This window comes from Antechinus flavipes, chromosome 4 (assembly GCF_016432865.1).
Source record: "Antechinus flavipes isolate AdamAnt ecotype Samford, QLD, Australia chromosome 4, AdamAnt_v2, whole genome shotgun sequence".
Lineage (NCBI taxonomy): Eukaryota > Metazoa > Chordata > Mammalia > Dasyuromorphia > Dasyuridae > Antechinus > Antechinus flavipes.
This window is the reverse complement of record NC_067401.1, coordinates 50,200,776-50,210,361: the sequence shown is the minus strand read 5'-3', so window position 1 is coordinate 50,210,361 and position 9,586 is coordinate 50,200,776.

Below are 9,586 nucleotides of genomic sequence, written 5' to 3'. Positions count from 1 at the left end.
GACAACTATGAGGCACTGCTACATATCTCTCAGATTGGCTACGATGACAATAATAAATGTTAGAAGGGATGTAGGAAAACTGGAACACTACTACATTGTTGGTGGAATTGAGAACTGATCCAACTGTATGCCCCAAAGGCTATCAAACTGCAAATCCTTTGATCCAGCAGTGTCTCTACTAGGTCTGTACCCTAAAAAGATCATAAAAAAGACAAAATAACCCATATGTGCAAAAAGGTTTGTAGCATTTTTTTTGTAGTGGCAAGGAATTGGAAACTGAGTAGATGCCTATCAGTTGAGGAATGATTCAATAAGTTATGGTATATGAATGTTATGGAATATTACTGTTCTCTAAGAAATGATCAGCAGAATGATTTTAGAAAGGCTTATAGAGACTTACATGAACTGATGCTGAATAAAGTGAATAGAACTAAGGTAACACTGTATATGGCAGCAACAAGATTATATGATGATCAACTGTGATGGACTTGGCTCTTTTTAACAATGAGGTGATTCAAACTAATTTCAATAGATTTGTAATGGAAAATGCCATCCGCATCTAGAGAGAAAACTATGGAGACTGAATGTGGATCAAAGCATAGTATTTTGTTGTAGTTTGTTTGCTTTTTTCTTTCTTTTTCATTTCCCTCCCCTTTTGATATGATTTTTCTTGTGCAGCATGATAAATATGGAAATATTTATAGAAGAATTGTACATATTTAACATATGTTGGATTGCTTGCTGTGTAGGGGAAGGAAGGGAGGGAGGAAAATTTGGAACACCAGGTTTTGCAAGGATAAATGTTGAAAACTATTTTTGCATGTATTTTGGAAATAAAAAGCTATTATTAAAAAAAGAAAAATGAATATGTTTGTGTATAGAGTTAATACTAAGTCGATATAACTAAACAGTCTTGATTCTTAAAAACAAAACAAACAAACAAAAAACATGGCCACCAGAACTGAAATGTAGTTTGTTCAAACAGAGAACAGTTTCTTATATCATCATCATCATCATCATTGCCAATATTCCAAACACAATGAGTTGGCTCATTGATTTCTTGAGGTCCACTAAAACTTATATTTCTTTTAAGTCAAGTATTGCCTTGCTTCATTTCTCAAAATTGTATTTTTTGAAACCAAGTATAAACTTTAAAGAGCAATTTTGAGAAATGAATACTGATAATATGTATTATGTAATAATATATGATACAGTTATTATATTATGATATGTCAATTATGATATTTGCAATTGGCTAGCTCTAAGAAGTACACATTAATAGACTGATATCAATTTAAAGAGAGATCTTTAGAGGAGGTTCCTAGAATATGTCCTTGACCCTTTTCTGTACAACATGTTGATAATGTCTCAGAGAAAAGAATAGTTGTCAACTTTATCAAATTTGTAGGTAGTATTATGGAAAGAATACAAAATTAAAAATCAGAAGGTATGGGTTTAAGTTCTGCTTCTTCCATACAATACCCATGTATCTTTGGAAAATCACCTAACCTTTCTGGACCTTAGTTTCCTCATCTTTAAAATGAGAGGCTTGAACTAACTGACCTCTAAGATTCCTTTTAGAACTAAAACTATGATCTCATGGATCCTAAGGCATGAAGCTGGAAAGGATAGCTCACATACTGGACATCAGAAGTGGAGTTCAAAGATGTGTCAGCAAGGTGCTACCATGTTTGAGGCATTAAACATTAACTTCAGAAAATACAAAGACAAAGCACAAAGCATTCTCTGCCCCCAAAAATCTTACATTCTTCTTGGGTGATATGAAATGTATATCAGATAAATATAATGCAAGTTAATTTGGAGAGGGAAAGGAGAGGGAAAGAACATCAGTGCTTGGAGTTCAATATAGCTTTCATGGAAGAAGTGACACATAATCTTTAAGGAAAACAGGGATTCTGACTAATGGAGATGAGAAGGGAGTGAATTCTAAGCATTCTGGATGATTTCTGCAAAAACACAGAGACAAAATATAGAATGTCAAATTTGGACAGTAGTAATCCAGTTTGGTTGTAATACAAAGAATGGAAATGGGAATAAAAGAGAACAAGGCTAGACAGGAATAAGAATATGGTTTAGTTTCTCTTTTTGTTGTTGTTGTTGTTTGCTTGTGCTTTATTTTCTTTCTCATTTTTTTCCTTTTTGATCTTATTTTCTTTGTACAGCATGATAACTGTGGAAATATGTATAGAATTGTACATGTTTAACATATATTGGATTACTTGCCATCTAGGGGAGGAAGTGGGATGAAGGGATACATTGTTGGTGGAACTATGAATGGATTCAACCATTCTGGAGAGCAATTTGGAGTAATGCTCAAAAAGTTATCAAACTGTGCATACCCTTTGATCCAGCAGTGTTTTTACTGGGCTTATATCCCAGAGAGCTCTTAAACGAGGGAAAGGGACCCACACATGCAAAAAAGTTTGTGGCAGCCCATTTTGTAATGGCTAGAAACTGGAAACTGAATGGATGCCCATCAATTGGAGAATGGCTGAATAAATTATGGTATATGAATATTATGGAATATTGTAAGAGAAAGGATGATTTCAGAGAAGTCTAGAGAGACTTACATGAACTAATGCTGAGTGAAATGAGCCAGGAGATCATTATGCATAGCAACAACAAGATCATCAAATGATAATCAATTCTGATGAACGTGGCTCTCTTCAACAATGAGATGATTCAAACCAGTCCCAATTGTTCAATGATGAAGAGAGCCATCTACATCCAGAGAGAGGACCGTGGGAACTGAGTGTGGACCACAACATAGCATTATCACTCTTTCTGATATTATTTGCTTGCATTTTGTTTTCTTTCTCAGTTTTTTTCTTTCTTGATCAAATTTTTCTTATGCAGCAAGATAACTGTATAACTATGTATACATATATTGGATTTAACATATATTGTAACATTTTTAACATGTATTAGACTACCTGCCATCTAGGGGACAGGGTGGGGAGAAGGAGGGAAAATTTGGAACAGAAAGTTTGGACAGAAGGGTCAATGTTGAAAAATTATCCATGCATATGTTTTGCAAACAAAAAGCTTTAATAAAATTTTTTTTAAAAAACAAAAACAAACAAACAAAACTAGACCAAGAAGTTTGCATTGCATTCTTGAGATAAAATGGGACATCCCCTGAAGCTTTTTGAGTCTATGAGTGACACAGTCAGACTTGTTTCTTAGAAAGATTATTTTAGTATTTTATTGGAGCATGGATTGAATATGTGAGAAACTAGAGGCAGGGATACCAATTAGGACACTGGTATAATGATCCAAATGAAAAGTGATGAAGACCTACAGGAAGGTAGCAAGAGGCTGAATAGAGAAAAAGCAGGGAGTAGCAAGCTGGAAAAAACTTGGTGGGTCAATAGACATAGTTGGGAGAGAAGAATAGTGAGAAGAATAGTGGGAGGGAAGAATAAAAGATAATTCTTATGATGCAAATGTAGGTTTCTGGTAGAATCAGCAGAATTAGAGAAGTATAATAGAGGGATGGATTTAGAGAAGAAAATAATATTTCATTGTAGATATATTAATTTTGAAAGATCCAATGTAACCTCCAGATGGAATTATTTTATAGAAGTTAATGATCTGGGACTAAATTTCAGATGATTAGAGCTACATGTATAGATTAGGGAGTCAGTTATATAGAGATGATAATTGAACCCATGGGATTCAATGAGAATCCTAAGACACAAAAATATAAGAAGGGGAGATGACTCAAATTTTTCCTCTTTCAAAAACTGGACTAATAAGGCATGGTGATACATCCCAATGATTCCAGCTAAGAAGGAAGTTGAGGCTTGCAGATCTGTTGAACTTTGGAGTTCTGCAGTGCTGTAGGGTTTGGGTGTATGCATTAAGTAATAGCATTAATATGGTGAGACTCAAGAACAGGAGTTGAGGGAGGAATATATTGTCCAAGTAGGGATAAGGACATTAGACCTATGTCTATAAAAATACAACACTTGAGCTCAGCTTTTAGTACCACCAAAAGTAGTCCAGCAATTAAACCTGCATGTTCTTTCATATCTTTGATCCAGTAATTTGAATTCATTGAATGAATGAATGAATAAAGCACTTTTTAAGTACTTGCTTTGTGCAAAGCACTATGGATACATCCAGAAAAATAAGACAATTTCTGCTCTCAAGAAGCTTTAAATTCTAATGGGGCAAACAACACCCAGAGAAGGTTTCATTTACTAGACAGATGGAAAGATGTTGTGATCCTCAGGGTACAGAGGCAAAACAGATGTTAACATTTGTTTCTTCTTGATCTTTTTCCACTGATAAAATCACCAGTTCCTAATATTGACCCTTTGAAAATCCCAAGGTCTATGGTGGATAAGAATTTTCATTTTTCGGTCTTTTAAGAGATATGACTGTAGCACCTGCAGGAACAGTTGTCAGGCTACATTTCCACAGGAGTTGCTTCCCAGAATGATGGCTGTGGGAATTGGGCCAGAAGTGTTATTATTCCAGAGGTTCTTGAATTCATGGTTTGGGGCGGTCTCTATCAGGGTCAGAGGAGAGATGGTGGTCAAGGTGGTGGTAGTGGCTTCATGTTATACTGATTGTAGTTTAGGTGCTTTATTATCATCCTCCTCTTTTTCTTGTATTTTAGTTCCCTACAAACCCATTTCTGCCCTCAATGAGCTTACAATTTAATGGGAAAGAACAAATATATACAAAGCAAACTATGAACTGGATAAATAGGAAATAATAAACAAAGAGAATTAAGAGGGGGAAAATTCCTAGTAAAAGATGAGATTTTTCTTTGGGACTTACAGGAATCTAGCAGTTATAGCATTTGCTATACACATATGTGATATATATACACATTTACATATATGTGTGTATACATGCACATATTCTGTCACTGACAGAATTAGGATACAAAAATATTTCAACTGCTCCTAGAACAATCGATCAATTGAAATAAAAGGGAAAAGACTGATTTCTTTTTGTCTTTGTATCCATATATATACATATGTACACATATGTAGATCCTTAATAAAATTTTGGTAAAATTAAATATTATATAACTCTTGTTCCTCTTTTAACAGTTCATAGCAATTTTTAAAATTAAACAATATCTCTTTTCATAATTCTTATTTTGTTGACCTTCCTTATAATAAATGTTTTGTGTTCTATAAATTTTTGTTACATGCTTAACTACAGACTTCAACAATACTATGACTTAGAAGGGGGTCGTCACTATATACATCATAGCACAACAGGGTATTTATTGTAGCATTCTGACTCGAGTTTAACTTACTGCTGCTCTAATTGATAATATTTTCCACTTCATAGAAGCTGAGCTGAATGCATAGACTTGGAAGAGTAAATGAAACAAGTATTTTATAGAACAATAAGTAAACCATTTAAATCTATAACTACTATACTTTTGGTTCTTACTTCCTTTTCTATAATGAAATGTAAGTGGTACATATGTACCACACACAGTAATTCCCCTTTATGTTTGCAAACAGAAATATGCCCTTGGTGTAGGTGATTTAGAGTGAGTAATAAAAAAAGGAACGCTAAATAATTTATAGGAAGGGAAATAACCAATATCTCAAAAGAAAATTTACCACTACCTTGCATCGTCTGTTTTTAGTCACAGAATAATCTTAAGAATGTTTCACAAGCTTTAAAAATTGGTTAGAAAAACATAATATTTTCCCAAACTTATGTAAAGATTTGTTGTAATTTTAGAATTTAAAAAAAATCATAGCACATAAAATAGAAAAACCTTGAAAATCTGAATTACATAATAAAGATGGCTGACTGTGAATGCTATTAATTAAAACAATAGAGCACCCTTAAAATCCATAAAGAAACTATGATTACTAAGAACAAGAAATAAGTGAGTAGAAAAATGGTTGAAAATACTTGTATTTATTTTAAAATATGGACATAAATGGATTCTTACAATATAACTGGAAAAATAGATTTGAAGAAAGGAAAGTGATTTACTCACTAATACAATTTTTTTTAAGTGGTCATTAAAAAAAATAATCAAGAATAGGTTGCAATGGAATTTCACATACTCAAAGCCTTAAAAAGATTATTTACCCTAAATTATGGCAGAGCAACACCTCATTAAATTACATGCTTACATAATGACTCTTAGTTACCGGAGTTAGTCCCTTTATGTAGTAAAATTGCTCCAGAAAATTTTGCATTAGATTCCAGAACTTTTTTTCATATATACTTGACTAGTTTGATTTAATTGTTATTTTCTCCTTCTGACTATTACCTAATTATGGTCATTCTCCTACCCCTAATTTATTATTCTCTCTTCTTTTCCCTTTATATGTAGTTTTTTTTCAGATCTATAAATATGATATTTATGTTTCCAGTATCTACCCTTTTCTCCATTCTCTGTTCTACTGTGCTATCACAGAAATAATAAAGGGCATAATTTAACATTCTTCTTCCAAGAGGGGAATGGCTTTAGTTTTTCTGCCAGGAAAATGAGCTCTTTAAAAAAGGGAAATTGTGTACATTGTAAAGTGGTTACTTAGTATGCAAAAGGCAACTGTCTAGACACCCCTTCTGTTTTCCTTTGCTCCTATTTTACCCATGTCAAAATCTCCTTCATCACCACCTGCTCCCATCTCTTATCACTCTATATATGAAGAGTATATAGTGAACAGCTGAGGAAGAGTCAAAATTCACATTGTTGTATCAATAAATAAAGGTAACATTTACATTAATATTCTAGTTAGTTTTTTTACTGTTGTAACTAAGATAAAAAATGAGATTTTGTATCTCATTCTATCTCAATGAAGCAAAGGGTTGTTTTCCAATTTTCTCCACATTTCAATTTAACCTTTCTAAAGCTCAATTCAATCAACCAATAAGCTTTTATTAAATGTCTGTTATGCTCTAGGAATTGTGCTAGGCATGGGCAATATAAACACAAAGAACAATCTCGATGCCAGTTCTCTACTGAAAAACTCTCAATGGTTCCCCTTTGCCTCATAAATTAAAGTCAAACTCCTTAGTATGGTATCTAAGGTCTTCCATGCCCTGTACTTCTATCTATCTATCTAACTTCCCAGTCTTACCTCCTACTACTCTTGTATACAAATAATGATGATAGTCATATATTTGGCTTTTTAAAATTTGCATAAAGCTTTATACATCTTTTTCATGGGATCTTCTCAATGACCTTATAAGAAAGATTCTATGGATGTTTTTATTCTTCTACCTATAAGAAGATTTAAACTCAAAAAAGGTAAGGAATTTATCTGTGATAACACAATTAAATTATCAAATGTAGGATTCAAACCCAAATATCTGCTGATTCCAAGCATCTTGCTCTTTAGAAAAAAAAATTTTCTGAACTAACAAATTAATATTTTGTGTACACAATAGAATGCAAAAAAGGGGATTGTATAAGAAATTCTAAATCTCCATTTCATTTCATTTGCTTTTTTTTAAAGTATATAATAAATTTCACACATTGCTTTTAAAACTATCTTCTTTGGACTTCCTTCTGAACCTCCTTCTGTTCTTTTCTATGCATTTAAAAAAGTTTGAATGGCCATTTTTTTCTTTTAAATTACCAGTGATAACTTCCCCTCTCTCCCTAACCCTTTCACCAACTAAAAATAGAGAGGGGGGAGAAGAAAAATCCTTGAAACAAATAAGCATTGTCAAGTAAAATAAATTCACACAATGACTGTGTTTAAAAATGACACTTTTTTTGTGTCTTGAATCCATCACCTCTCTATTAGGATGTAGGTAATATATTTCATCATGGTCTTTTGTAGATGTGATTGAATATTTTTTAAAATCAGAATTTGTAAGACTTTCAGAGTTGTTGTTTTTAAAATGATGTAATATAATTTGTTCTCTGGGTTCTGCTCATTTTACTCTGCATCACTTCTTAATTCCAAGGATTTCTGTAATAATCTTTAAAATAATTTTTCATGGCATAATAATATCCTATTACACTCATATGCTACAGTGTATTCAGTCATTTGCTAATTGATGGGCACTTCCTAGGATTCTATTTCTTTTTATCCCCCTCCTTCATTCTTTTCAGAATCAGGAGTTTGTTTTTGTTTCAATTAATTTAATCTACTTATTGTTGTTTATCTTTCTGTTACCTCCTTACTTATTTTTCCATTTGTCCTATTACATTCATATGCTACAGTGTATTTAGTCATTTGCTATTTGATGGGCACCCCCTAGGATTCTATCTCTTTTTTCCCCTCCTTTATTCTTTTCAGAATCAGGAGTTTGTTTTTATTTCAATTAATTAAACCTAATTATTGTTGTTTATCTTTCTGTTAACTCCTTACTTGTTTTTCCATTTTCTACACCAAACTATTGTTCAATCCTCCTTTGTTTGGTTCAGCTTAAAATGAGGTTTACCTGATTCCTGTTCTCCCTCCATCTTCCTTGGTGTATGTCTACTCTTGTGATGTACTCCAATTATGAAGATTATCAGATTCTACTCCCCACTACTTTTCTAAACTCATAAATTCCTCTTATAAATCCCTGTTCTTTGCCATCTTAAAAATATCTCCCCCTAAATTCTTTGTTTTCTTTATTTTAAATCTCTCAATTTCAATTCAATTTAAACCTTTTGAAAACACTCTGAAGAGATACTTGTTTCTTTTCCTCCATTAGAATTTTAGCACAGCATCATTACATAGTCTCTTCAAATTGCTCAAATACATTTATCTTTCTTTTTTAAAATTTTTTTAATATTAACAACTTTTTATTGATAGAACCCATACCTGGGTAATTTTTTACAACATTATCCTTTGCACTCATTTCTCTTCCGACTTTTCCCCTCCCTGCCTCCCCCCTTCCCTCAAATGGTAAGCAGTCTTATACATCTTAAATATGTTATTACATTTATCTTTCAAAATTTCTCTTGACTTTTATGTTTGCATCTTTAAAATTTCACACAACTTTGTTTTTTGCATCTGGAAGCTTGAAAATCTTCTATTCCCCATCCCACACCCAGCAAGATTATATTATTTTTGCCAGGTAAATTATTCTTGGTTATAAGTTTAATCTTTTGCATTTTGGAATACTGGATTCCAAACTCTCCTTTCATTTATAGTTGACACTGAAAGATCTTATATGATTCTGATTGGTTTCTCGTTTCTTGAACTCCATTTTTACATGATTGCAAATAAAAAATTTGTCATGGGTGCTCTAAATTTTGGCAATGATATTCCTGGGACTTTTCTTTTTTGGAATTCCTTTCAAAAGGTGGTGGGTGAATTTTTCTACTTCTACTTTGATCTGTGGTTCTGATATCGATGGGCAGTTTTCATTTAAGATTGCTTGAGAATATGTCTAATTTTTTTTATCATGAATTTCAAAGAGTCCAATTATTCTGAAATTATTTCTCCTTGACTTACTTTCAATGTCAGGTTTTGCTTTTTTTTTTTTTTTTAATCAGATACTTCACATTTTCTTCTATTTTTCAATCCTTTGGTTTTTTAAAAAGACAATATGAATATTTAATATTTTAGAATACACATTATATAACAGAACTCTGGCATCTCATGAGGAGGAAAATACATTA